The 21540-nt window shown below is 48.0% G+C and overlaps 50 non-coding genes across 50 annotated transcripts; all 50 read right to left on the bottom strand.

The window, feature by feature from the left end:
• Positions 1 to 370: 370 nt before the first annotated feature.
• TRNAH-GUG (transfer RNA histidin (anticodon GUG)) lies at positions 371 to 442 on the bottom strand. Its single transcript has one exon. It is a non-coding gene; the product is annotated as a tRNA-His (tRNA).
• Positions 443 to 450: 8 nt separating this feature from the next.
• TRNAR-ACG (transfer RNA arginine (anticodon ACG)) lies at positions 451 to 523 on the bottom strand. The gene has a single exon. It is a non-coding gene; the product is annotated as a tRNA-Arg (tRNA).
• A 694-nt stretch (positions 524 to 1217) lies between these two features.
• On the bottom strand, positions 1218 to 1289 carry TRNAH-GUG (transfer RNA histidin (anticodon GUG)). The gene has a single exon. It is a non-coding gene; the product is annotated as a tRNA-His (tRNA).
• Positions 1290 to 1297: 8 nt separating this feature from the next.
• Positions 1298 to 1370, bottom strand: TRNAR-ACG (transfer RNA arginine (anticodon ACG)). Its single transcript has one exon. It is a non-coding gene; the product is annotated as a tRNA-Arg (tRNA).
• A 694-nt stretch (positions 1371 to 2064) lies between these two features.
• Positions 2065 to 2136, bottom strand: TRNAH-GUG (transfer RNA histidin (anticodon GUG)). Its single transcript has one exon. It is a non-coding gene; the product is annotated as a tRNA-His (tRNA).
• An 8-nt stretch (positions 2137 to 2144) lies between these two features.
• TRNAR-ACG (transfer RNA arginine (anticodon ACG)) lies at positions 2145 to 2217 on the bottom strand. Its single transcript has one exon. It is a non-coding gene; the product is annotated as a tRNA-Arg (tRNA).
• Positions 2218 to 2911: 694 nt separating this feature from the next.
• Positions 2912 to 2983, bottom strand: TRNAH-GUG (transfer RNA histidin (anticodon GUG)). Its single transcript has one exon. It is a non-coding gene; the product is annotated as a tRNA-His (tRNA).
• An 8-nt stretch (positions 2984 to 2991) lies between these two features.
• TRNAR-ACG (transfer RNA arginine (anticodon ACG)) lies at positions 2992 to 3064 on the bottom strand. The gene has a single exon. It is a non-coding gene; the product is annotated as a tRNA-Arg (tRNA).
• A 694-nt stretch (positions 3065 to 3758) lies between these two features.
• TRNAH-GUG (transfer RNA histidin (anticodon GUG)) lies at positions 3759 to 3830 on the bottom strand. Its single transcript has one exon. It is a non-coding gene; the product is annotated as a tRNA-His (tRNA).
• An 8-nt stretch (positions 3831 to 3838) lies between these two features.
• On the bottom strand, positions 3839 to 3911 carry TRNAR-ACG (transfer RNA arginine (anticodon ACG)). The gene has a single exon. It is a non-coding gene; the product is annotated as a tRNA-Arg (tRNA).
• Positions 3912 to 4605: 694 nt separating this feature from the next.
• On the bottom strand, positions 4606 to 4677 carry TRNAH-GUG (transfer RNA histidin (anticodon GUG)). The gene has a single exon. It is a non-coding gene; the product is annotated as a tRNA-His (tRNA).
• Positions 4678 to 4685: 8 nt separating this feature from the next.
• TRNAR-ACG (transfer RNA arginine (anticodon ACG)) lies at positions 4686 to 4758 on the bottom strand. The gene has a single exon. It is a non-coding gene; the product is annotated as a tRNA-Arg (tRNA).
• A 694-nt stretch (positions 4759 to 5452) lies between these two features.
• Positions 5453 to 5524, bottom strand: TRNAH-GUG (transfer RNA histidin (anticodon GUG)). Its single transcript has one exon. It is a non-coding gene; the product is annotated as a tRNA-His (tRNA).
• Positions 5525 to 5532: 8 nt separating this feature from the next.
• Positions 5533 to 5605, bottom strand: TRNAR-ACG (transfer RNA arginine (anticodon ACG)). Its single transcript has one exon. It is a non-coding gene; the product is annotated as a tRNA-Arg (tRNA).
• Positions 5606 to 6299: 694 nt separating this feature from the next.
• Positions 6300 to 6371, bottom strand: TRNAH-GUG (transfer RNA histidin (anticodon GUG)). Its single transcript has one exon. It is a non-coding gene; the product is annotated as a tRNA-His (tRNA).
• Positions 6372 to 6379: 8 nt separating this feature from the next.
• On the bottom strand, positions 6380 to 6452 carry TRNAR-ACG (transfer RNA arginine (anticodon ACG)). The gene has a single exon. It is a non-coding gene; the product is annotated as a tRNA-Arg (tRNA).
• A 694-nt stretch (positions 6453 to 7146) lies between these two features.
• On the bottom strand, positions 7147 to 7218 carry TRNAH-GUG (transfer RNA histidin (anticodon GUG)). The gene has a single exon. It is a non-coding gene; the product is annotated as a tRNA-His (tRNA).
• An 8-nt stretch (positions 7219 to 7226) lies between these two features.
• On the bottom strand, positions 7227 to 7299 carry TRNAR-ACG (transfer RNA arginine (anticodon ACG)). Its single transcript has one exon. It is a non-coding gene; the product is annotated as a tRNA-Arg (tRNA).
• A 694-nt stretch (positions 7300 to 7993) lies between these two features.
• TRNAH-GUG (transfer RNA histidin (anticodon GUG)) lies at positions 7994 to 8065 on the bottom strand. The gene has a single exon. It is a non-coding gene; the product is annotated as a tRNA-His (tRNA).
• Positions 8066 to 8073: 8 nt separating this feature from the next.
• On the bottom strand, positions 8074 to 8146 carry TRNAR-ACG (transfer RNA arginine (anticodon ACG)). The gene has a single exon. It is a non-coding gene; the product is annotated as a tRNA-Arg (tRNA).
• A 763-nt stretch (positions 8147 to 8909) lies between these two features.
• TRNAR-ACG (transfer RNA arginine (anticodon ACG)) lies at positions 8910 to 8982 on the bottom strand. Its single transcript has one exon. It is a non-coding gene; the product is annotated as a tRNA-Arg (tRNA).
• A 324-nt stretch (positions 8983 to 9306) lies between these two features.
• On the bottom strand, positions 9307 to 9379 carry TRNAR-ACG (transfer RNA arginine (anticodon ACG)). The gene has a single exon. It is a non-coding gene; the product is annotated as a tRNA-Arg (tRNA).
• Positions 9380 to 10070: 691 nt separating this feature from the next.
• TRNAH-GUG (transfer RNA histidin (anticodon GUG)) lies at positions 10071 to 10142 on the bottom strand. Its single transcript has one exon. It is a non-coding gene; the product is annotated as a tRNA-His (tRNA).
• Positions 10143 to 10150: 8 nt separating this feature from the next.
• Positions 10151 to 10223, bottom strand: TRNAR-ACG (transfer RNA arginine (anticodon ACG)). The gene has a single exon. It is a non-coding gene; the product is annotated as a tRNA-Arg (tRNA).
• Positions 10224 to 10917: 694 nt separating this feature from the next.
• TRNAH-GUG (transfer RNA histidin (anticodon GUG)) lies at positions 10918 to 10989 on the bottom strand. The gene has a single exon. It is a non-coding gene; the product is annotated as a tRNA-His (tRNA).
• An 8-nt stretch (positions 10990 to 10997) lies between these two features.
• TRNAR-ACG (transfer RNA arginine (anticodon ACG)) lies at positions 10998 to 11070 on the bottom strand. The gene has a single exon. It is a non-coding gene; the product is annotated as a tRNA-Arg (tRNA).
• A 694-nt stretch (positions 11071 to 11764) lies between these two features.
• Positions 11765 to 11836, bottom strand: TRNAH-GUG (transfer RNA histidin (anticodon GUG)). Its single transcript has one exon. It is a non-coding gene; the product is annotated as a tRNA-His (tRNA).
• Positions 11837 to 11844: 8 nt separating this feature from the next.
• Positions 11845 to 11917, bottom strand: TRNAR-ACG (transfer RNA arginine (anticodon ACG)). Its single transcript has one exon. It is a non-coding gene; the product is annotated as a tRNA-Arg (tRNA).
• A 694-nt stretch (positions 11918 to 12611) lies between these two features.
• On the bottom strand, positions 12612 to 12683 carry TRNAH-GUG (transfer RNA histidin (anticodon GUG)). Its single transcript has one exon. It is a non-coding gene; the product is annotated as a tRNA-His (tRNA).
• Positions 12684 to 12691: 8 nt separating this feature from the next.
• Positions 12692 to 12764, bottom strand: TRNAR-ACG (transfer RNA arginine (anticodon ACG)). Its single transcript has one exon. It is a non-coding gene; the product is annotated as a tRNA-Arg (tRNA).
• A 679-nt stretch (positions 12765 to 13443) lies between these two features.
• TRNAH-GUG (transfer RNA histidin (anticodon GUG)) lies at positions 13444 to 13515 on the bottom strand. The gene has a single exon. It is a non-coding gene; the product is annotated as a tRNA-His (tRNA).
• An 8-nt stretch (positions 13516 to 13523) lies between these two features.
• TRNAR-ACG (transfer RNA arginine (anticodon ACG)) lies at positions 13524 to 13596 on the bottom strand. Its single transcript has one exon. It is a non-coding gene; the product is annotated as a tRNA-Arg (tRNA).
• A 694-nt stretch (positions 13597 to 14290) lies between these two features.
• On the bottom strand, positions 14291 to 14362 carry TRNAH-GUG (transfer RNA histidin (anticodon GUG)). Its single transcript has one exon. It is a non-coding gene; the product is annotated as a tRNA-His (tRNA).
• Positions 14363 to 14370: 8 nt separating this feature from the next.
• Positions 14371 to 14443, bottom strand: TRNAR-ACG (transfer RNA arginine (anticodon ACG)). Its single transcript has one exon. It is a non-coding gene; the product is annotated as a tRNA-Arg (tRNA).
• Positions 14444 to 15138: 695 nt separating this feature from the next.
• On the bottom strand, positions 15139 to 15210 carry TRNAH-GUG (transfer RNA histidin (anticodon GUG)). The gene has a single exon. It is a non-coding gene; the product is annotated as a tRNA-His (tRNA).
• An 8-nt stretch (positions 15211 to 15218) lies between these two features.
• Positions 15219 to 15291, bottom strand: TRNAR-ACG (transfer RNA arginine (anticodon ACG)). Its single transcript has one exon. It is a non-coding gene; the product is annotated as a tRNA-Arg (tRNA).
• A 694-nt stretch (positions 15292 to 15985) lies between these two features.
• On the bottom strand, positions 15986 to 16057 carry TRNAH-GUG (transfer RNA histidin (anticodon GUG)). The gene has a single exon. It is a non-coding gene; the product is annotated as a tRNA-His (tRNA).
• Positions 16058 to 16065: 8 nt separating this feature from the next.
• On the bottom strand, positions 16066 to 16138 carry TRNAR-ACG (transfer RNA arginine (anticodon ACG)). The gene has a single exon. It is a non-coding gene; the product is annotated as a tRNA-Arg (tRNA).
• Positions 16139 to 16832: 694 nt separating this feature from the next.
• On the bottom strand, positions 16833 to 16904 carry TRNAH-GUG (transfer RNA histidin (anticodon GUG)). The gene has a single exon. It is a non-coding gene; the product is annotated as a tRNA-His (tRNA).
• Positions 16905 to 16912: 8 nt separating this feature from the next.
• TRNAR-ACG (transfer RNA arginine (anticodon ACG)) lies at positions 16913 to 16985 on the bottom strand. Its single transcript has one exon. It is a non-coding gene; the product is annotated as a tRNA-Arg (tRNA).
• Positions 16986 to 17679: 694 nt separating this feature from the next.
• TRNAH-GUG (transfer RNA histidin (anticodon GUG)) lies at positions 17680 to 17751 on the bottom strand. The gene has a single exon. It is a non-coding gene; the product is annotated as a tRNA-His (tRNA).
• Positions 17752 to 17759: 8 nt separating this feature from the next.
• TRNAR-ACG (transfer RNA arginine (anticodon ACG)) lies at positions 17760 to 17832 on the bottom strand. Its single transcript has one exon. It is a non-coding gene; the product is annotated as a tRNA-Arg (tRNA).
• Positions 17833 to 18526: 694 nt separating this feature from the next.
• Positions 18527 to 18598, bottom strand: TRNAH-GUG (transfer RNA histidin (anticodon GUG)). The gene has a single exon. It is a non-coding gene; the product is annotated as a tRNA-His (tRNA).
• Positions 18599 to 18606: 8 nt separating this feature from the next.
• Positions 18607 to 18679, bottom strand: TRNAR-ACG (transfer RNA arginine (anticodon ACG)). Its single transcript has one exon. It is a non-coding gene; the product is annotated as a tRNA-Arg (tRNA).
• Positions 18680 to 19373: 694 nt separating this feature from the next.
• TRNAH-GUG (transfer RNA histidin (anticodon GUG)) lies at positions 19374 to 19445 on the bottom strand. The gene has a single exon. It is a non-coding gene; the product is annotated as a tRNA-His (tRNA).
• Positions 19446 to 19453: 8 nt separating this feature from the next.
• TRNAR-ACG (transfer RNA arginine (anticodon ACG)) lies at positions 19454 to 19526 on the bottom strand. Its single transcript has one exon. It is a non-coding gene; the product is annotated as a tRNA-Arg (tRNA).
• Positions 19527 to 20220: 694 nt separating this feature from the next.
• Positions 20221 to 20292, bottom strand: TRNAH-GUG (transfer RNA histidin (anticodon GUG)). The gene has a single exon. It is a non-coding gene; the product is annotated as a tRNA-His (tRNA).
• An 8-nt stretch (positions 20293 to 20300) lies between these two features.
• On the bottom strand, positions 20301 to 20373 carry TRNAR-ACG (transfer RNA arginine (anticodon ACG)). The gene has a single exon. It is a non-coding gene; the product is annotated as a tRNA-Arg (tRNA).
• Positions 20374 to 21067: 694 nt separating this feature from the next.
• TRNAH-GUG (transfer RNA histidin (anticodon GUG)) lies at positions 21068 to 21139 on the bottom strand. Its single transcript has one exon. It is a non-coding gene; the product is annotated as a tRNA-His (tRNA).
• An 8-nt stretch (positions 21140 to 21147) lies between these two features.
• Positions 21148 to 21220, bottom strand: TRNAR-ACG (transfer RNA arginine (anticodon ACG)). Its single transcript has one exon. It is a non-coding gene; the product is annotated as a tRNA-Arg (tRNA).
• Between the last annotated feature and the right edge of the window lie 320 nt (positions 21221 to 21540).

The following is a 21540-nucleotide window of genomic DNA, read 5'->3' as shown; positions in this document are numbered from 1 at the left end:
CCAAGAAACACACCCCACTGGGCTTCAAAGAATCTCTTTTGACTCCCTGCTGTTACCATCAAAGGCCAGTGTTGTAGAGTTCTCATAACCCCAAGTTCGTGTTCGTTCTTGTTCCAGCGGGTGTAACATGACATGGTAGGACACCTTGGCCTGTTGACCAATCCTTTAGTGATCTGACTATGGTGTGCCACATTGTAATCTAAAGGCACTAGGATAGTATCAAGGTATCATACATCACAGCGTTGATGCTGCTTGCAAGCAGTCTTAGAGAGACTCCCTCCTCCTTGTGTGTATCTTAAGGAGGAGTCGGAAATGGCATAACCGTGACAGAGGTGGCTGTGGACATTACACTCCATCTAGCACATAAAGATGCCGTGACCCGGATTCGAACCGGGGTTGCTGCGGCCACAACGCAGAGTACTAACCACTATACGATCACGGCATTGTCGACGAGCCAGGTAGGAGTCGAACCTACAATCTTCTGATCCGTAGTCAGACGCGTTATCCATTGCGCCACTGGCCCTGCACCTGCCCCTGACTCTTTGCAAAGCCTTCACAAAGGTCATTCTAGCTGCAGAAGCCAATCGGCACCATCTTAGCCATTCCTGAGTTAAACGGCTAACTTTCTGGACAATTTCAAATGGAAAGGAAAGTGCTCAGGCCTTCTCAGTTGCTGTCAAATCACTGCTTATGGCTGCTCGATTGTTGTAAAATAGCAAAGGGTAATAATGTTACAATGTCATTCTATGTAGCCGACAGGTGGTCTTGAAGCAAACCCCACCCCCTTCTAGGATGGTTGTTTCACTTTGACATAGATGGCCTCTCGAAAAGTAATGGTCCGCGCTGTCCAAGAAACACACCCCACTGGGCTTCAAAGAATCTCTTTTGACTCCCTGCTGTTACCATCAAAGGCCAGTGTTGTAGAGTTCTCATAACCCCAAGTTCGTGTTCGTTCTTGTTCCAGCGGGTGTAACATGACATGGTAGGACACCTTGGCCTGTTGACCAATCCTTTAGTGATCTGACTATGGTGTGCCACATTGTAATCTAAAGGCACTAGGATAGTATCAAGGTATCATACATCACAGCGTTGATGCTGCTTGCAAGCAGTCTTAGAGAGACTCCCTCCTCCTTGTGTGTATCTTAAGGAGGAGTCGGAAATGGCATAACCGTGACAGAGGTGGCTGTGGACATTACACTCCATCTAGCACATAAAGATGCCGTGACCCGGATTCGAACCGGGGTTGCTGCGACCACAACGCAGAGTACTAACCACTATACGATCACGGCATTGTCGACGAGCCAGGTAGGAGTCGAACCTACAATCTTCTGATCCGTAGTCAGACGCGTTATCCATTGCGCCACTGGCCCTGCACCTGCCCCTGACTCTTTGCAAAGCCTTCACAAAGGTCATTCTAGCTGCAGAAGCCAATCGGCACCATCTTAGCCATTCCTGAGTTAAACGGCTAACTTTCTGGACAATTTCAAATGGAAAGGAAAGTGCTCAGGCCTTCTCAGTTGCTGTCAAATCACTGCTTATGGCTGCTCGATTGTTGTAAAATAGCAAAGGGTAATAATGTTACAATGTCATTCTATGTAGCCGACAGGTGGTCTTGAAGCAAACCCCACCCCCTTCTAGGATGGTTGTTTCACTTTGACATAGATGGCCTCTCGAAAAGTAATGGTCCGCGCTGTCCAAGAAACACACCCCACTGGGCTTCAAAGAATCTCTTTTGACTCCCTGCTGTTACCATCAAAGGCCAGTGTTGTAGAGTTCTCATAACCCCAAGTTCGTGTTCGTTCTTGTTCCAGCGGGTGTAACATGACATGGTAGGACACCTTGGCCTGTTGACCAATCCTTTAGTGATCTGACTATGGTGTGCCACATTGTAATCTAAAGGCACTAGGATAGTATCAAGGTATCATACATCACAGCGTTGATGCTGCTTGCAAGCAGTCTTAGAGAGACTCCCTCCTCCTTGTGTGTATCTTAAGGAGGAGTCGGAAATGGCATAACCGTGACAGAGGTGGCTGTGGACATTACACTCCATCTAGCACATAAAGATGCCGTGACCCGGATTCGAACCGGGGTTGCTGCGGCCACAACGCAGAGTACTAACCACTATACGATCACGGCATTGTCGACGAGCCAGGTAGGAGTCGAACCTACAATCTTCTGATCCGTAGTCAGACGCGTTATCCATTGCGCCACTGGCCCTGCACCTGCCCCTGACTCTTTGCAAAGCCTTCACAAAGGTCATTCTAGCTGCAGAAGCCAATCGGCACCATCTTAGCCATTCCTGAGTTAAACGGCTAACTTTCTGGACAATTTCAAATGGAAAGGAAAGTGCTCAGGCCTTCTCAGTTGCTGTCAAATCACTGCTTATGGCTGCTCGATTGTTGTAAAATAGCAAAGGGTAATAATGTTACAATGTCATTCTATGTAGCCGACAGGTGGTCTTGAAGCAAACCCCACCCCCTTCTAGGATGGTTGTTTCACTTTGACATAGATGGCCTCTCGAAAAGTAATGGTCCGCGCTGTCCAAGAAACACACCCCACTGGGCTTCAAAGAATCTCTTTTGACTCCCTGCTGTTACCATCAAAGGCCAGTGTTGTAGAGTTCTCATAACCCCAAGTTCGTGTTCGTTCTTGTTCCAGCGGGTGTAACATGACATGGTAGGACACCTTGGCCTGTTGACCAATCCTTTAGTGATCTGACTATGGTGTGCCACATTGTAATCTAAAGGCACTAGGATAGTATCAAGGTATCATACATCACAGCGTTGATGCTGCTTGCAAGCAGTCTTAGAGAGACTCCCTCCTCCTTGTGTGTATCTTAAGGAGGAGTCGGAAATGGCATAACCGTGACAGAGGTGGCTGTGGACATTACACTCCATCTAGCACATAAAGATGCCGTGACCCGGATTCGAACCGGGGTTGCTGCGGCCACAACGCAGAGTACTAACCACTATACGATCACGGCATTGTCGACGAGCCAGGTAGGAGTCGAACCTACAATCTTCTGATCCGTAGTCAGACGCGTTATCCATTGCGCCACTGGCCCTGCACCTGCCCCTGACTCTTTGCAAAGCCTTCACAAAGGTCATTCTAGCTGCAGAAGCCAATCGGCACCATCTTAGCCATTCCTGAGTTAAACGGCTAACTTTCTGGACAATTTCAAATGGAAAGGAAAGTGCTCAGGCCTTCTCAGTTGCTGTCAAATCACTGCTTATGGCTGCTCGATTGTTGTAAAATAGCAAAGGGTAATAATGTTACAATGTCATTCTATGTAGCCGACAGGTGGTCTTGAAGCAAACCCCACCCCCTTCTAGGATGGTTGTTTCACTTTGACATAGATGGCCTCTCGAAAAGTAATGGTCCGCGCTGTCCAAGAAACACACCCCACTGGGCTTCAAAGAATCTCTTTTGACTCCCTGCTGTTACCATCAAAGGCCAGTGTTGTAGAGTTCTCATAACCCCAAGTTCGTGTTCGTTCTTGTTCCAGCGGGTGTAACATGACATGGTAGGACACCTTGGCCTGTTGACCAATCCTTTAGTGATCTGACTATGGTGTGCCACATTGTAATCTAAAGGCACTAGGATAGTATCAAGGTATCATACATCACAGCGTTGATGCTGCTTGCAAGCAGTCTTAGAGAGACTCCCTCCTCCTTGTGTGTATCTTAAGGAGGAGTCGGAAATGGCATAACCGTGACAGAGGTGGCTGTGGACATTACACTCCATCTAGCACATAAAGATGCCGTGACCCGGATTCGAACCGGGGTTGCTGCGGCCACAACGCAGAGTACTAACCACTATACGATCACGGCATTGTCGACGAGCCAGGTAGGAGTCGAACCTACAATCTTCTGATCCGTAGTCAGACGCGTTATCCATTGCGCCACTGGCCCTGCACCTGCCCCTGACTCTTTGCAAAGCCTTCACAAAGGTCATTCTAGCTGCAGAAGCCAATCGGCACCATCTTAGCCATTCCTGAGTTAAACGGCTAACTTTCTGGACAATTTCAAATGGAAAGGAAAGTGCTCAGGCCTTCTCAGTTGCTGTCAAATCACTGCTTATGGCTGCTCGATTGTTGTAAAATAGCAAAGGGTAATAATGTTACAATGTCATTCTATGTAGCCGACAGGTGGTCTTGAAGCAAACCCCACCCCCTTCTAGGATGGTTGTTTCACTTTGACATAGATGGCCTCTCGAAAAGTAATGGTCCGCGCTGTCCAAGAAACACACCCCACTGGGCTTCAAAGAATCTCTTTTGACTCCCTGCTGTTACCATCAAAGGCCAGTGTTGTAGAGTTCTCATAACCCCAAGTTCGTGTTCGTTCTTGTTCCAGCGGGTGTAACATGACATGGTAGGACACCTTGGCCTGTTGACCAATCCTTTAGTGATCTGACTATGGTGTGCCACATTGTAATCTAAAGGCACTAGGATAGTATCAAGGTATCATACATCACAGCGTTGATGCTGCTTGCAAGCAGTCTTAGAGAGACTCCCTCCTCCTTGTGTGTATCTTAAGGAGGAGTCGGAAATGGCATAACCGTGACAGAGGTGGCTGTGGACATTACACTCCATCTAGCACATAAAGATGCCGTGACCCGGATTCGAACCGGGGTTGCTGCGGCCACAACGCAGAGTACTAACCACTATACGATCACGGCATTGTCGACGAGCCAGGTAGGAGTCGAACCTACAATCTTCTGATCCGTAGTCAGACGCGTTATCCATTGCGCCACTGGCCCTGCACCTGCCCCTGACTCTTTGCAAAGCCTTCACAAAGGTCATTCTAGCTGCAGAAGCCAATCGGCACCATCTTAGCCATTCCTGAGTTAAACGGCTAACTTTCTGGACAATTTCAAATGGAAAGGAAAGTGCTCAGGCCTTCTCAGTTGCTGTCAAATCACTGCTTATGGCTGCTCGATTGTTGTAAAATAGCAAAGGGTAATAATGTTACAATGTCATTCTATGTAGCCGACAGGTGGTCTTGAAGCAAACCCCACCCCCTTCTAGGATGGTTGTTTCACTTTGACATAGATGGCCTCTCGAAAAGTAATGGTCCGCGCTGTCCAAGAAACACACCCCACTGGGCTTCAAAGAATCTCTTTTGACTCCCTGCTGTTACCATCAAAGGCCAGTGTTGTAGAGTTCTCATAACCCCAAGTTCGTGCTCGTTCTTGTTCCAGCGGGTGTAACATGACATGGTAGGACACCTTGGCCTGTTGACCAATCCTTTAGTGATCTGACTATGGTGTGCCACATTGTAATCTAAAGGCACTAGGATAGTATCAAGGTATCATACATCACAGCGTTGATGCTGCTTGCAAGCAGTCTTAGAGAGACTCCCTCCTCCTTGTGTGTATCTTAAGGAGGAGTCGGAAATGGCATAACCGTGACAGAGGTGGCTGTGGACATTACACTCCATCTAGCACATAAAGATGCCGTGACCCGGATTCGAACCGGGGTTGCTGCGGCCACAACGCAGAGTACTAACCACTATACGATCACGGCATTGTCAACGAGCCAGGTAGGAGTCGAACCTACAATCTTCTGATCCGTAGTCAGACGCGTTATCCATTGCGCCACTGGCCCTGCACCTGCCCCTGACTCTTTGCAAAGCCTTCACAAAGGTCATTCTAGCTGCAGAAGCCAATCGGCACCATCTTAGCCATTCCTGAGTTAAACGGCTAACTTTCTGGACAATTTCAAATGGAAAGGAAAGTGCTCAGGCCTTCTCAGTTGCTGTCAAATCACTGCTTATGGCTGCTCGATTGTTGTAAAATAGCAAAGGGTAATAATGTTACAATGTCATTCTATGTAGCCGACAGGTGGTCTTGAAGCAAACCCCACCCCCTTCTAGGATGGTTGTTTCACTTTGACATAGATGGCCTCTCGAAAAGTAATGGTCCGCGCTGTCCAAGAAACACACCCCACTGGGCTTCAAAGAATCTCTTTTGACTCCCTGCTGTTACCATCAAAGGCCAGTGTTGTAGAGTTCTCATAACCCCAAGTTCGTGTTCGTTCTTGTTCCAGCGGGTGTAACATGACATGGTAGGACACCTTGGCCTGTTGACCAATCCTTTAGTGATCTGACTATGGTGTGCCACATTGTAATCTAAAGGCACTAGGATAGTATCAAGGTATCATACATCACAGCGTTGATGCTGCTTGCAAGCAGTCTTAGAGAGACTCCCTCCTCCTTGTGTGTATCTTAAGGAGGAGTCGGAAATGGCATAACCGTGACAGAGGTGGCTGTGGACATTACACTCCATCTAGCACATAAAGATGCCGTGACCCGGATTCGAACCGGGGTTGCTGCGGCCACAACGCAGAGTACTAACCACTATACGATCACGGCATTGTCGACGAGCCAGGTAGGAGTCGAACCTACAATCTTCTGATCCGTAGTCAGACGCGCTATCCATTGCGCCACTGGCCCTGCACCTGCCCCTGACTCTTTGCAAAGCCTTCACAAAGGTCATTCTAGCTGCAGAAGCCAATCGGCACCATCTTAGCCATTCCTGAGTTAAACGGCTAACTTTCTGGACAATTTCAAATGGAAAGGAAAGTGCTCAGGCCTTCTCAGTTGCTGTCAAATCACTGCTTATGGCTGCTCGATTGTTGTAAAATAGCAAAGGGTAATAATGTTACAATGTCATTCTATGTAGCCGACAGGTGGTCTTGAAGCAAACCCCACCCCCTTCTAGGATGGTTGTTTCACTTTGACATAGATGGCCTCTCGAAAAGTAATGGTCCGCGCTGTCCAAGAAACACACCCCACTGGGCTTCAAAGAATCTCTTTTGACTCCCTGCTGTTACCATCAAAGGCCAGTGTTGTAGAGTTCTCATAACCCCAAGTTCGTGTTCGTTCTTGTTCCAGCGGGTGTAACATGACATGGTAGGACAACTTGGCCTGTTGACCAATCCTTTAGTGATCTGACTATGGTGTGCCACATTGTAATCTAAAGGCACTAGGATAGTATCAAGGTATCATACATCACAGCGTTGATGCTGCTTGCAAGCAGTCTTAGAGAGACTCCCTCCTCCTTGTGTGTATCTTAAGGAGGAGTCGGAAATGGCATAACCGTGACAGAGGTGGCTGTGGACATTACACTCCATCTAGCACATAAAGATGCCGTGACCCGGATTCGAACCGGGGTTGCTGCGGCCACAACGCAGAGTACTAACCACTATACGATCACGGCATTGTCGACGAGCCAGGTAGGAGTCGAACCTACAATCTTCTGATCCGTAGTCAGACGCGTTATCCATTGCGCCACTGGCCCTGCACCTGCCCCTGACTCTTTGCAAAGCCTTCACAAAGGTCATTCTAGCTGCAGAAGCCAATCGGCACCATCTTAGCCATTCCTGAGTTAAACGGCTAACTTTCTGGACAATTTCAAATGGAAAGGAAAGTGCTCAGGCCTTCTCAGTTGCTGTCAAATCACTGCTTATGGCTGCTCGATTGTTGTAAAATAGCAAAGGGTAATAATGTTACAATGTCATTCTATGTAGCCGACAGGTGGTCTTGAAGCAAACCCCACCCCCTTCTAGGATGGTTGTTTCACTTTGACATAGATGGCCTCTCGAAAAGTAATGGTCCGCGCTGTCCAAGAAACACACCCCACTGGGCTTCAAAGAATCTCTTTTGACTCCCTGCTGTTACCATCAAAGGCCAGTGTTGTAGAGTTCTCATAACCCCAAGTTCGTGTTCGTTCTTGTTCCAGCGGGTGTAACATGACATGGTAGGACACCTTGGCCTGTTGACCAATCCTTTAGTGATCTGACTATGGTGTGCCACATTGTAATCTAAAGGCACTAGGATAGTATCAAGGTATCATACATCACAGCGTTGATGCTGCTTGCAAGCAGTCTTAGAGAGACTCCCTCCTCCTTGTGTGTATCTTAAGGAGGAGTCGGAAATGGCATAACCGTGACAGAGGTGGCTGTGGACATTACACTCCATCTAGCACATAAAGATGCCGTGACCCGGATTCGAACCGGGGTTGCTGCGGCCACAACGCAGAGTACTAACCACTATACGATCACGGCATTGTCGACGAGCCAGGTAGGAGTCGAACCTACAATCTTCTGATCCGTAGTCAGACGCGTTATCCATTGCGCCACTGGCCCTGCACCTGCCCCTGACTCTTTGCAAAGCCTTCACAAAGGTCATTCTAGCTGCAGAAGCCAATCGGCACCATCTTAGCCATTCCTGAGTTAAACGGCTAACTTTCTGGACAATTTCAAATGGAAAGGAAAGTGCTCAGGCCTTCTCAGTTGCTGTCAAATCACTGCTTATGGCTGCTCGATTGTTGTAAAATAGCAAAGGGTAATAATGTTACAATGTCATTCTATGTAGCCGACAGGTGGTCTTGAAGCAAACCCCACCCCCTTCTAGGATGGTTGTTTCACTTTGACATAGATGGCCTCTCGAAAAGTAATGGTCCGCGCTGTCCAAGAAACACACCCCACTGGGCTTCAAAGAATCTCTTTTGACTCCCTGCTGTTACCATCAAAGGCCAGTGTTGTAGAGTTCTCATAACCCCAAGTTCGTGTTCGTTCTTGTTCCAGCGGGTGTAACATGACATGGTAGGACACCTTGGCCTGTTGACCAATCCTTTAGTGATCTGACTATGGTGTGCCACATTGTAATCTAAAGGCACTAGGATAGTATCAAGGTATCATACATCACAGCGTTGATGCTGCTTGCAAGCAGTCTTAGAGAGACTCCCTCCTCCTTGTGTGTATCTTAAGGAGGAGTCGGAAATGGCATAACCGTGACAGAGGTGGCTGTGGACATTACACTCCATCTAGCACATAAAGATGCCGTGACCCGGAGTTGCTGCGGCCACAACGCAGAGTACTAACCACTATACGATCACGGCATTGTCGACGAGCCAGGTAGGAGTCGAACCTACAATCTTCTGATCCGTAGTCAGACGCGTTATCCATTGCGCCACTGGCCCTGCACCTGCCCCTGACTCTTTGCAAAGCCTTCACAAAGGTCATTCTAGCTGCAGAAGCCAATCGGCACCATCTTAGCCATTCCTGAGTTAAACGGCTAACTTTCTGGACAATTTCAAATGGAAAGGAAAGTGCTCAGGCCTTCTCAGTTGCTGTCAAATCACTGCTTATGGCTGCTCGATTGTTGTAAAATAGCAAAGGGTAATAATGTTACAATGTCATTCTATGTAGCCGACAGGTGGTCTTGAAGCAAACCCCACCCCCTTCTAGGATGGTTGTACTAACCACTAAGAGTACTAACCACTATACGATCACGGCATTGTCGACGAGCCAGGTAGGAGTCGAACCTACAATCTTCTGATCCGTAGTCAGACGCGTTATCCATTGCGCCACTGGCCCTGCACCTGCCCCTGACTCTTTGCAAAGCCTTCACAAAGGTCATTCTAGCTGCAGAAGCCAATCGGCACCATCTTAGCCATTCCTGAGTTAAACGGCTAACTTTCTGGACAATTTCAAATGGAAAGGAAAGTGCTCAGGCCTTCTCAGTTGCTGTCAAATCACTGCTTATGGCTGCTCGATTGTTGTAAAATAGCAAAGGGTAATAATGTTACAATGTCATTCTATGTAGCCGACAGGTGGTCTTGAAGCAAACCCCACCCCCTTCTAGGATGGTTTCACTTTGACATAGATGGCCTCTCGAAAAGTAATGGTCCGCGCTGTCCAAGAAACACACCCCACTGGGCTTCAAAGAATCTCTTTTGACTCCCTGCTGTTACCATCAAAGGCCAGTGTTGTAGAGTTCTCATAACCCCAAGTTCGTGTTCGTTCTTGTTCCAGCGGGTGTAACATGACATGGTAGGACACCTTGGCCTGTTGACCAATCCTTTAGTGATCTGACTATGGTGTGCCACATTGTAATCTAAAGGCACTAGGATAGTATCAAGGTATCATACATCACAGCGTTGATGCTGCTTGCAAGCAGTCTTAGAGAGACTCCCTCCTCCTTGTGTGTATCTTAAGGAGGAGTCGGAAATGGCATAACCGTGACAGAGGTGGCTGTGGACATTACACTCCATCTAGCACATAAAGATGCCGTGACCCGGATTCGAACCGGGGTTGCTGCGGCCACAACGCAGAGTACTAACCACTATACGATCACGGCATTGTCGACGAGCCAGGTAGGAGTCGAACCTACAATCTTCTGATCCGTAGTCAGACGCGTTATCCATTGCGCCACTGGCCCTGCACCTGCCCCTGACTCTTTGCAAAGCCTTCACAAAGGTCATTCTAGCTGCAGAAGCCAATCGGCACCATCTTAGCCATTCCTGAGTTAAACGGCTAACTTTCTGGACAATTTCAAATGGAAAGGAAAGTGCTCAGGCCTTCTCAGTTGCTGTCAAATCACTGCTTATGGCTGCTCGATTGTTGTAAAATAGCAAAGGGTAATAATGTTACAATGTCATTCTATGTAGCCGACAGGTGGTCTTGAAGCAAACCCCACCCCCTTCTAGGATGGTTGTTTCACTTTGACATAGATGGCCTCTCGAAAAGTAATGGTCCGCGCTGTCCAAGAAACACACCCCACTGGGCTTCAAAGAATCTCTTTTGACTCCCTGCTGTTACCATCAAAGGCCAGTGTTGTAGAGTTCTCATAACCCCAAGTTCGTGTTCGTTCTTGTTCCAGCGGGTGTAACATGACATGGTAGGACACCTTGGCCTGTTGACCAATCCTTTAGTGATCTGACTATGGTGTGCCACATTGTAATCTAAAGGCACTAGGATAGTATCAAGGTATCATACATCACAGCGTTGATGCTGCTTGCAAGCAGTCTTAGAGAGACTCCCTCCTCCTTGTGTGTATCTTAAGGAGGAGTCGGAAATGGCATAACCGTGACAGAGGTGGCTGTGGACATTACACTCCATCTAGCACATAAAGATGCCGTGACCCGGATTCGAACCGGGGTTGCTGCGGCCACAACGCAGAGTACTAACCACTATACGATCACGGCATTGTCGACGAGCCAGGTAGGAGTCGAACCTACAATCTTCTGATCCGTAGTCAGACGCGTTATCCATTGCGCCACTGGCCCTGCACCTGCCCCTGACTCTTTGCAAAGCCTTCACAAAGGTCATTCTAGCTGCAGAAGCCAATCGGCACCATCTTAGCCATTCCTGAGTTAAACGGCTAACTTTCTGGACAATTTCAAATGGAAAGGAAAGTGCTCAGGCCTTCTCAGTTGCTGTCAAATCACTGCTTATGGCTGCTCGATTGTTGTAAAATAGCAAAGGGTAATAATGTTACAATGTCATTCTATGTAGCCGACAGGTGGTCTTGAAGCAAACCCCACCCCCTTCTAGGATGGTTGTTTCACTTTGACATAGATGGCCTCTCGAAAAGTAATGGTCCGCGCTGTCCAAGAAACACACCCCACTGGGCTTCAAAGAATCTCTTTTGACTCCCTGCTGTTACCATCAAAGGCCAGTGTTGTAGAGTTCTCATAACCCCAAGTTCGTGTTCGTTCTTGTTCCAGCGGGTGTAACATGACATGGTAGGACACCTTGGCCTGTTGACCAATCCTTTAGTGATCTGACTATGGTGTGCCACATTGTAATCTAAAGGCACTAGGATAGTATCAAGGTATCATACATCACAGCGTTGATGCTGCTTGCAAGCAGTCTTAGAGAGACTCCCTCCTCCTTGTGTGTATCTTAAGGAGGAGTCGGAAATGGCATAACCGTGACAGAGGTGGCTGTGGACATTACACTCCATCTAGCACATAAAGATGCCGTGACCCGGATTCGAACCGGGGTTGCTGCGGCCACAACGCAGAGTACTAACCACTATACGATCACGGCATTGTCGACGAGCCAGGTAGGAGTCGAACCTACAATCTTCTGATCCGTAGTCAGACGCGTTATCCATTGCGCCACTGGCCCTGCACCTGCCCCTGACTCTTTGCAAAGCCTTCACAAAGGTCATTCTAGCTGCAGAAGCCAATCGGCACCATCTTAGCCATTCCTGAGTTAAACGGCTAACTTTCTGGACAATTTCAAATGGAAAGGAAAGTGCTCAGGCCTTCTCAGTTGCTGTCAAATCACTGCTTATGGCTGCTCGATTGTTGTAAAATAGCAAAGGGTAATAATGTTACAATGTCATTCTATGTAGCCGACAGGTGGTCTTGAAGCAAACCCCACCCCCTTCTAGGATGGTTGTTTCACTTTGACATAGATGGCCTCTCGAAAAGTAATGGTCCGCGCTGTCCAAGAAACACACCCCACTGGGCTTCAAAGAATCTCTTTTGACTCCCTGCTGTTACCATCAAAGGCCAGTGTTGTAGAGTTCTCATAACCCCAAGTTCGTGTTCGTTCTTGTTCCAGCGGGTGTAACATGACATGGTAGGACACCTTGGCCTGTTGACCAATCCTTTAGTGATCTGACTATGGTGTGCCACATTGTAATCTAAAGGCACTAGGATAGTATCAAGGTATCATACATCACAGCGTTGATGCTGCTTGCAAGCAGTCTTAGAGAGACTCCCTCCTCCTTGTGTGTATCTTAAGGAGGAGTCGGAAATGGCATAACCGTGACAGAGGTGGCTGTGGACATTACACTCCATCTAGCACATAAAGATGCCGTGACCCGGATTCGAACCGGGGTTGCTGCGGCCACAACGCAGAGTACTAACCACTATACGATCACGGCATTGTCGACGAGCCAGGTAGGAGTCGAACCTACAATCTTCTGATCCGTAGTCAGACGCGTTATCCATTGCGCCACTGGCCCTGCACCTGCCCCTGACTCTTTGCAAAGCCTTCACAAAGGTCATTCTAGCTGCAGAAGCCAATCGGCACCATCTTAGCCATTCCTGAGTTAAACGGCTAACTTTCTGGACAATTTCAAATGGAAAGGAAAGTGCTCAGGCCTTCTCAGTTGCTGTCAAATCACTGCTTATGGCTGCTCGATTGTTGTAAAATAGCAAAGGGTAATAATGTTACAATGTCATTCTATGTAGCCGACAGGTGGTCTTGAAGCAAACCCCACCCCCTTCTAGGATGGTTGTTTCACTTTGACATAGATGGCCTCTCGAAAAGTAATGGTCCGCGCTGTCCAAGAAACACACCCCACTGGGCTTCAAAGAATCTCTTTTGACTCCCTGCTGTTACCATCAAAGGCCAGTGTTGTAGAGTTCTCATAACCCCAAGTTCGTGTTCGTTCTTGTTCCAGCGGGTGTAACATGACATGGTAGGACACCTTGGCCTGTTGACCAATCCAATGTGTGCCACATTGTAATCTAAAGGCACTAGGATAGTATCAAGGTATCATACATCACAGCGTTGATGCTGCTTGCAAGCAGTCTTAGAGAGACTCCCTCCTCCTTGTGTGTATCTTAAGGAGGAGTCGGAAATGGCATAACCGTGACAGAGGTGGCTGTGGACATTACACTCCATCTAGCACATAAAGATGCCGTGACCCGGATTCGAACCGGGGTTGCTGCGGCCACAACGCAGAGTACTAACCACTATACGATCACGGCATTGTCGACGAGCCAGGTAGGAGTCGAACCTACAATCTTCTGATCCGTAGTCAGACGCGTTATCCATTGCGCCACTGGCCCTGCACCTGCCCCTGACTCTTTGCAAAGCCTTCACAAAGGTCATTCTAGCTGCAGAAGCCAATCGGCACCATCTTAGCCATTCCTGAGTTAAACGGCTAACTTTCTGGACAATTTCAAATGGAAAGGAAAGTGCTCAGGCCTTCTCAGTTGCTGTCAAATCACTGCTTATGGCTGCTCGATTGTTGTAAAATAGCAAAGGGTAATAATGTTACAATGTCATTCTATGTAGCCGACAGGTGGTCTTGAAGCAAACCCCACCCCCTTCTAGGATGGTTGTTTCACTTTGACATAGATGGCCTCTCGAAAAGTAATGGTCCGCGCTGTCCAAGAAACACACCCCACTGGGCTTCAAAGAATCTCTTTTGACTCCCTGCTGTTACCATCAAAGGCCAGTGTTGTAGAGTTCTCATAACCCCAAGTTCGTGTTCGTTCTTGTTCCAGCGGGTGTAACATGACATGGTAGGACGCCTTGGCCTGTTGACCAATCCTTTAGTGATCTGACTATGGTGTGCCACATTGTAATCTAAAGGCACTAGGATAGTATCAAGGTATCATACATCACAGCGTTGATGCTGCTTGCAAGCAGTTTTAGAGAGACTCCCTCCTCCTTGTGTGTATCTTAAGGAGGAGTCAGAAATGGCATAACCGTGACAGAGGTGGCTGTGGACATTACACTCCATCTAGCACATAAAGATGCCGTGACCCGGATTCGAACCGGGGTTGCTGCGGCCACAACGCAGAGTACTAACCACTATACGATCACGGCATTGTCGACGAGCCAGGTAGGAGTCGAACCTACAATCTTCTGATCCGTAGTCAGACGCGTTATCCATTGCGCCACTGGCCCTGCACCTGCCCCTGACTCTTTGCAAAGCCTTCACAAAGGTCATTCTAGCTGCAGAAGCCAATCGGCACCATCTTAGCCATTCCTGAGTTAAACGGCTAACTTTCTGGACAATTTCAAATGGAAAGGAAAGTGCTCAGGCCTTCTCAGTTGCTGTCAAATCACTGCTTATGGCTGCTCGATTGTTGTAAAATAGCAAAGGGTAATAATGTTACAATGTCATTCTATGTAGCCGACAGGTGGTCTTGAAGCAAACCCCACCCCCTTCTAGGATGGTTGTTTCACTTTGACATAGATGGCCTCTCGAAAAGTAATGGTCCGCGCTGTCCAAGAAACACACCCCACTGGGCTTCAAAGAATCTCTTTTGACTCCCTGCTGTTACCATCAAAGAGCCAGTGTTGTAGAGTTCTCATAACCCCAAGTTCGTGTTCGTTCTTGTTCCAGCGGGTGTAACATGACATGGTAGGACACCTTGGCCTGTTGACCAATCCTTTAGTGATCTGACTATGGTGTGCCACATTGTAATCTAAAGGCACTAGGATAGTATCAAGGTATCATACATCACAGCGTTGATGCTGCTTGCAAGCAGTCTTAGAGAGACTCCCTCCTCCTTGTGTGTATCTTAAGGAGGAGTCGGAAATGGCATAACCGTGACAGAGGTGGCTGTGGACATTACACTCCATCTAGCACATAAAGATGCCGTGACCCGGATTCGAACCGGGGTTGCTGCGGCCACAACGCAGAGTACTAACCACTATACGATCACGGCATTGTCGACGAGCCAGGTAGGAGTCGAACCTACAATCTTCTGATCCGTAGTCAGACGCGTTATCCATTGCGCCACTGGCCCTGCACCTGCCCCTGACTCTTTGCAAAGCCTTCACAAAGGTCATTCTAGCTGCAGAAGCCAATCGGCACCATCTTAGCCATTCCTGAGTTAAACGGCTAACTTTCTGGACAATTTCAAATGGAAAGGAAAGTGCTCAGGCCTTCTCAGTTGCTGTCAAATCACTGCTTATGGCTGCTCGATTGTTGTAAAATAGCAAAGGGTAATAATGTTACAATGTCATTCTATGTAGCCGACAGGTGGTCTTGAAGCAAACCCCACCCCCTTCTAGGATGGTTGTTTCACTTTGACATAGATGGCCTCTCGAAAAGTAATGGTCCGCGCTGTCCAAGAAACACACCCCACTGGGCTTCAAAGAATCTCTTTTGACTCCCTGCTGTTACCATCAAAGGCCAGTGTTGTAGAGTTCTCATAACCCCAAGTTCGTGTTCGTTCTTGTTCCAGCGGGTGTAACATGACATGGTAGGACACCTTGGCCTGTTGACCAATCCTTTAGTGATCTGACTATGGTGTGCCACATTGTAATCTAAAGGCACTAGGATAGTATCAAGGTATCATACATCACAGCGTTGATGCTGCTTGCAAGCAGTCTTAGAGAGACTCCCTCCTCCTTGTGTGTATCTTAAGGAGGAGTCGGAAATGGCATAACCGTGACAGAGGTGGCTGTGGACATTACACTCCATCTAGCACATAAAGATGCCGTGACCCGGATTCGAACCGGGGTTGCTGCGGCCACAACGCAGAGTACTAACCACTATACGATCACGGCATTGTCGACGAGCCAGGTAGGAGTCGAACCTACAATCTTCTGATCCGTAGTCAGACGCGTTATCCATTGCGCCACTGGCCCTGCACCTGCCCCTGACTCTTTGCAAAGCCTTTACAAAGGTCATTCTAGCTGCAGAAGCCAATCGGCACCATCTTAGCCATTCCTGAGTTAAACGGCTAACTTTCTGGACAATTTCAAATGGAAAGGAAAGTGCTCAGGCCTTCTCAGTTGCTGTCAAATCACTGCTTATGGCTGCTCGATTGTTGTAAAATAGCAAAGGGTAATAATGTTACAATGTCATTCTATGTAGCCGACAGGTGGTCTTGAAGCAAACCCCACCCCCTTCTAGGATGGTTGTTTCACTTTGACATAGATGGCCTCTCGAAAAGTAATGGTCCGCGCTGTCCAAGAAACACACCCCACTGGGCTTCAAAGAATCTCTTTTGACTCCCTGCTGTTACCATCAAAGGCCAGTGTTGTAGAGTTCTCATAACCCCAAGTTCGTGTTCGTTCTTGTTCCAGCGGGTGTAACATGACATGGTAGGACACCTTGGCCTGTTGACCAATCCTTTAGTGATCTGACTATGGTGTGCCACATTGTAATCTAAAGGCACTAGGATAGTATCAAGGTATCATACATCACAGCGTTGATGCTGCTTGCAAGCAGTCTTAGAGAGACTCCCTCCTCCTTGTGTGTATCTTAAGGAGGAGTCGGAAATGGCATAACCGTGACAGAGGTGGCTGTGGACATTACACTCCATCTAGCACATAAAGATGCCGTGACCCGGATTCGAACCGGGGTTGCTGCGGCCACAACGCAGAGTACTAACCACTATACGATCACGGCATTGTCGACGAGCCAGGTAGGAGTCGAACCTACAATCTTCTGATCCGTAGTCAGACGCGTTATCCATTGCGCCACTGGCCCTGCACCTGCCCCTGACTCTTTGCAAAGCCTTCACAAAGGTCATTCTAGCTGCAGAAGCCAATCGGCACCATCTTAGCCATTCCTGAGTTAAACGGCTAACTTTCTGGACAATTTCAAATGGAAAGGAAAGTGCTCAGGCCTTCTCAGTTGCTGTCAAATCACTGCTTATGGCTGCTCGATTGTTGTAAAATAGCAAAGGGTAATAATGTTACAATGTCATTCTATGTAGCCGACAGGTGGTCTTGAAGCAAACCCCACCCCCTTCTAGGATGGTTGTTTCACTTTGACATAGATGGCCTCTCGAAAAGTAATGGTCCGCGCTGTCCAAGAAACACACCCCACTGGGCTTTAAAGAAACTCTTTTGACTCCCTGCTGTTACCATCAAAGGCCAGTGTTGTAGAGTTCTCATAACCCCAAGTTCGTGTTCGTTCTTGTTCCAGCGGGTGTAACATGACATGGTAGGACACCTTGGCCTGTTGACCAATCCTTTAGTGATCTGACTATGGTGTGCCACATTGTAATCTAAAGGCACTAGGATAGTATCAAGGTATCATACATCACAGCGTTGATGCTGCTTGCAAGCAGTCTTAGAGAGACTCCCTCCTCCTTGTGTGTATCTTAAGGAGGAGTCGGAAATGGCATAACCGTGACAGAGGTGGCTGTGGACATTACACTCCATCTAGCACATAAGGATGCCGTGACCCGGATTCGAACCGGGGTTGCTGCGGCCACAACGCAGAGTACTAACCACTATACGATCACGGCATTGTCGACGAGCCAGGTAGGAGTCGAACCTACAATCTTCTGATCCGTAGTCAGACGCGTTATCCATTGCGCCACTGGCCCTGCACCTGCCCCTGACTCTTTGCAAAGCCTTCACAAAGGTCATTCTAGCTGCAGAAGCCAATCGGCACCATCTTAGCCATTCCTGAGTTAAACGGCTAACTTTCTGGACAATTTCAAATGGAAAGGAAAGTGCTCAGGCCTTCTCAGTTGCTTTCAAATCACTGCTTATGGCTGCTCGATTGTTGTAAAATAGCAAAGGGTAATAATGTTACAATGTCATTCTATGTAGCCGACAGGTGGTCTTGAAGCAAACCCCACCCCCTTCTAGGATGGTTGTTTCACTTTGACATAGATGGCCTCTCGAAAAGTAATGGTCCGCGCTGTCCAAGAAACACACCCCACTGGGCTTCAAAGAATCTCTTTTGACTCCCTGCTGTTACCATCAAAGGCCAGTGTTGTAGAGTTCTCATAACCCCAAGTTCGTGTTCGTTCTTGTTCCAGCGGGTGTAACATGACATGGTAGGACACCTTGGCCTGTTGACCAATCCTTTAGTGATCTGACTATGGTGTGCCACATTGTAATCTAAAGGCACTAGGATAGTATCAAGGTATCATACATCACAGCGTTGATGCTGCTTGCAAGCAGTCTTAGAGAGACTCCCTCCTCCTTGTGTGTATCTTAAGGAGGAGTCGGAAATGGCATAACCGTGACAGAGGTGGCTGTGGACATTACACTCCATCTAGCACATAAAGATGCCGTGACCCGGATTCGAACCGGGGTTGCTGCGGCCACAACGCAGAGTACTAACCACTATACGATCACGGCATTGTCGACGAGCCAGGTAGGAGTCGAACCTACAATCTTCTGATCCGTAGTCAGACGCGTTATCCATTGCGCCACTGGCCCTGCACCTGCTCCTGACTCTTTGCAAAGCCTTCACAAAGGTCATTCTAGCTGCAGAAGCCAATCGGCACCATCTTAGCCATTCCTGAGTTAAACGGCTAACTTTCTGGACAATTTCAAATGGAAAGGAAAGTGCTCAGGCCTTCTCAGTTGCTGTCAAATCACTGCTTATGGCTGCTCGATTGTTGTAAAATAGCAAAGGGTAATAATGTTACAATGTCATTCTATGTAGCCGACAGGTGGTCTTGAAGCAAACCCCACCCCCTTCTAGGATGGTTGTTTCACTTTGACATAGATGGCCTCTCGAAAAGTAATGGTCCGCGCTGTCCAAGAAACACACCCCACTGGGCTTCAAAGAATCTCTTTTGACTCCCTGCTGTTACCATCAAAGGCCAGTGTTGTAGAGTTCTCATAACCCCAAGTTCGTGTTCGTTCTTGTTCCAGCGGGTGTAACATGACATGGTAGGACACCTTGGCCTGTTGACCAATCCTTTAGTGATCTGACTATGGTGTGCCACATTGTAATCTAAAGGCACTAGGATAGTATCAAGGTATCATACATCACAGCGTTGATGCTGCTTGCAAGCAGTCTTAGAGAGACTCCCTCCTCCTTGTGTGTATCTTAAGGAGGAGTCGGAAATGGCATAACCGTGACAGAGGTGGCTGTGGACATTACACTCCATCTAGCACATAAAGATGCCGTGACCCGGATTCGAACCGGGGTTGCTGCGGCCACAACGCAGAGTACTAACCACTATACGATCACGGCATTGTCGACGAGCCAGGTAGGAGTCGAACCTACAATCTTCTGATCCGTAGTCAGACGCGTTATCCATTGCGCCACTGGCCCTGCACCTGCTCCTGACTCTTTGCAAAGCCTTCACAAAGGTCATTCTAGCTGCAGAAGCCAATCGGCACCATCTTAGCCATTCCTGAGTTAAACGGCTAACTTTCTGGACAATTTCAAATGGAAAGGAAAGTGCTCAGGCCTTCTCAGTTGCTGTCAAATCACTGCTTATGGCTGCTCGATTGTTGTAAAATAGCAAAGGGTAATAATGTTACAATGTCATTCTATGTAGCCGACAGGTGGTCTTGAAGCAAACCCCACCCCCTTCTAGGATGGTTGTTTCACTTTGACATAGATGGCCTCTCGAAAAGTAATGGTCCGCGCTGTCCAAGAAACACACCCCACTGGGCTTCAAAGAATCTCTTTTGACTCCCTGCTGTTACCATCAAAGGCCAGTGTTGTAGAGTTCTCATAACCCCAAGTTCGTGTTCGTTCTTGTTCCAGCGGGTGTAACATGACATGGTAGGACACCTTGGCCTGTTGACCAATCCTTTAGTGATCTGACTATGGTGTGCCACATTGTAATCTAAAGGCACTAGGATAGTATCAAGGTATCATACATCACAGCGTTGATGCTGCTTGCAAGCAGTCTTAGAGAGACTCCCTCCTCCTTGTGTGTATCTTAAGGAGGAGTCGGAAATGGCATAACCGTGACAGAGGTGGCTGTGGACATTACACTCCATCTAGCACATAAAGATGCCGTGACCCGGATTCGAACCGGGGTTGCTGCGGCCACAACGCAGAGTACTAACCACTATACGATCACGGCATTGTCGACGAGCCAGGTAGGAGTCGAACCTACAATCTTCTGATCCGTAGTCAGACGCGTTATCCATTGCGCCACTGACCCTGCACCTGCCCCTGACTCTTTGCAAAGCCTTCACAAAGGTCATTCTAGCTGCAGAAGCCAATCGGCACCATCTTAGCCATTCCTGAGTTAAACGGCTAACTTTCTGGACAATTTCAAATGGAAAGGAAAGTGCTCAGGCCTTCTCAGTTGCTGTCAAATCACTGCTTATGGCTGCTCGATTGTTGTAAAATAGCAAAGGGTAATAATGTTACAATGTCATTCTATGTAGCCGACAGGTGGTCTTGAAGCAAACCCCACCCCCTTCTAGGATGGTTGTTTCACTTTGACATAGATGGCCTCTCGAAAAGTAATGGTCCGCGCTGTCCAAGAAACACACCCCACTGGGCTTTAAAGAATCTCTTTTGACTCCCTGCTGTTACCATCAAAGGCCAGTGTTGTAGAGTTCTCATAACCCCAAGTTCGTGTTCGTTCTTGTTCCAGCGGGTGTAACATGACATGGTAGGACACCTTGTCCTGTTGACCAATCCTTTAGTGATCTGACTATGGTGTGCCACATTGTAATCTAAAGGCACTAGGATAGTATCAAGGTATCATACATCACAGCGTTGATGCTGCTTGCAAGCAGTCTTAGAGAGACTCCCTCCTCCTTGTGTGTATCTTAAGGAGGAGTCGGAAATGGCATAACCGTGACAGAGGTGGCTGTGGACATTACACTCCATCTAGCACATAAAGATGCCGTGACCCGGATTCGAACCGGGGTTGCTGCGGCCACAACGCAGAGTACTAACCACTATACGATCACGGCATTATCGACGAGCCAGGTAGGAGTCGAACCTACAATCTTCTGATCCGTAGTCAGACGCGTTATCCATTGCGCCACTGGCCCTGCACCTGCCCCTGACTCTTTGCAAAGCCTTCACAAAGGTCATTCTAGCTGCAGAAGCCAATCGGCACCATCTTAGCCATTCCTGAGTTAAACGGCTAACTTTCTGGACAATTTCAAATGGAAAGGAAAGTGCTCAGGCCTTCTCAGTTGCTGTCAAATCACTGCTTATGGCTGCTCGATTGTTGTAAAATAGCAAAGGGTAATAATGTTACAATGTCATTCTATGTAGCCGACAGGTGGTCTTGAAGCAAACCCCACCCCCTTCTAGGATGGTTGTTTCACTTTGACATAGATGGCCTCTCGAAAAGTAATGGTCCGCG

This window comes from Aquarana catesbeiana, linkage group LG03 (assembly GCF_042186555.1).
Source record: "Aquarana catesbeiana isolate 2022-GZ linkage group LG03, ASM4218655v1, whole genome shotgun sequence".
In the NCBI taxonomy this organism is placed as follows: domain Eukaryota; kingdom Metazoa; phylum Chordata; class Amphibia; order Anura; family Ranidae; genus Aquarana; species Aquarana catesbeiana.
The sequence above is the reverse complement of the archived record's forward strand: the minus strand, read 5'-3'. Positions and strand labels throughout refer to the sequence as shown.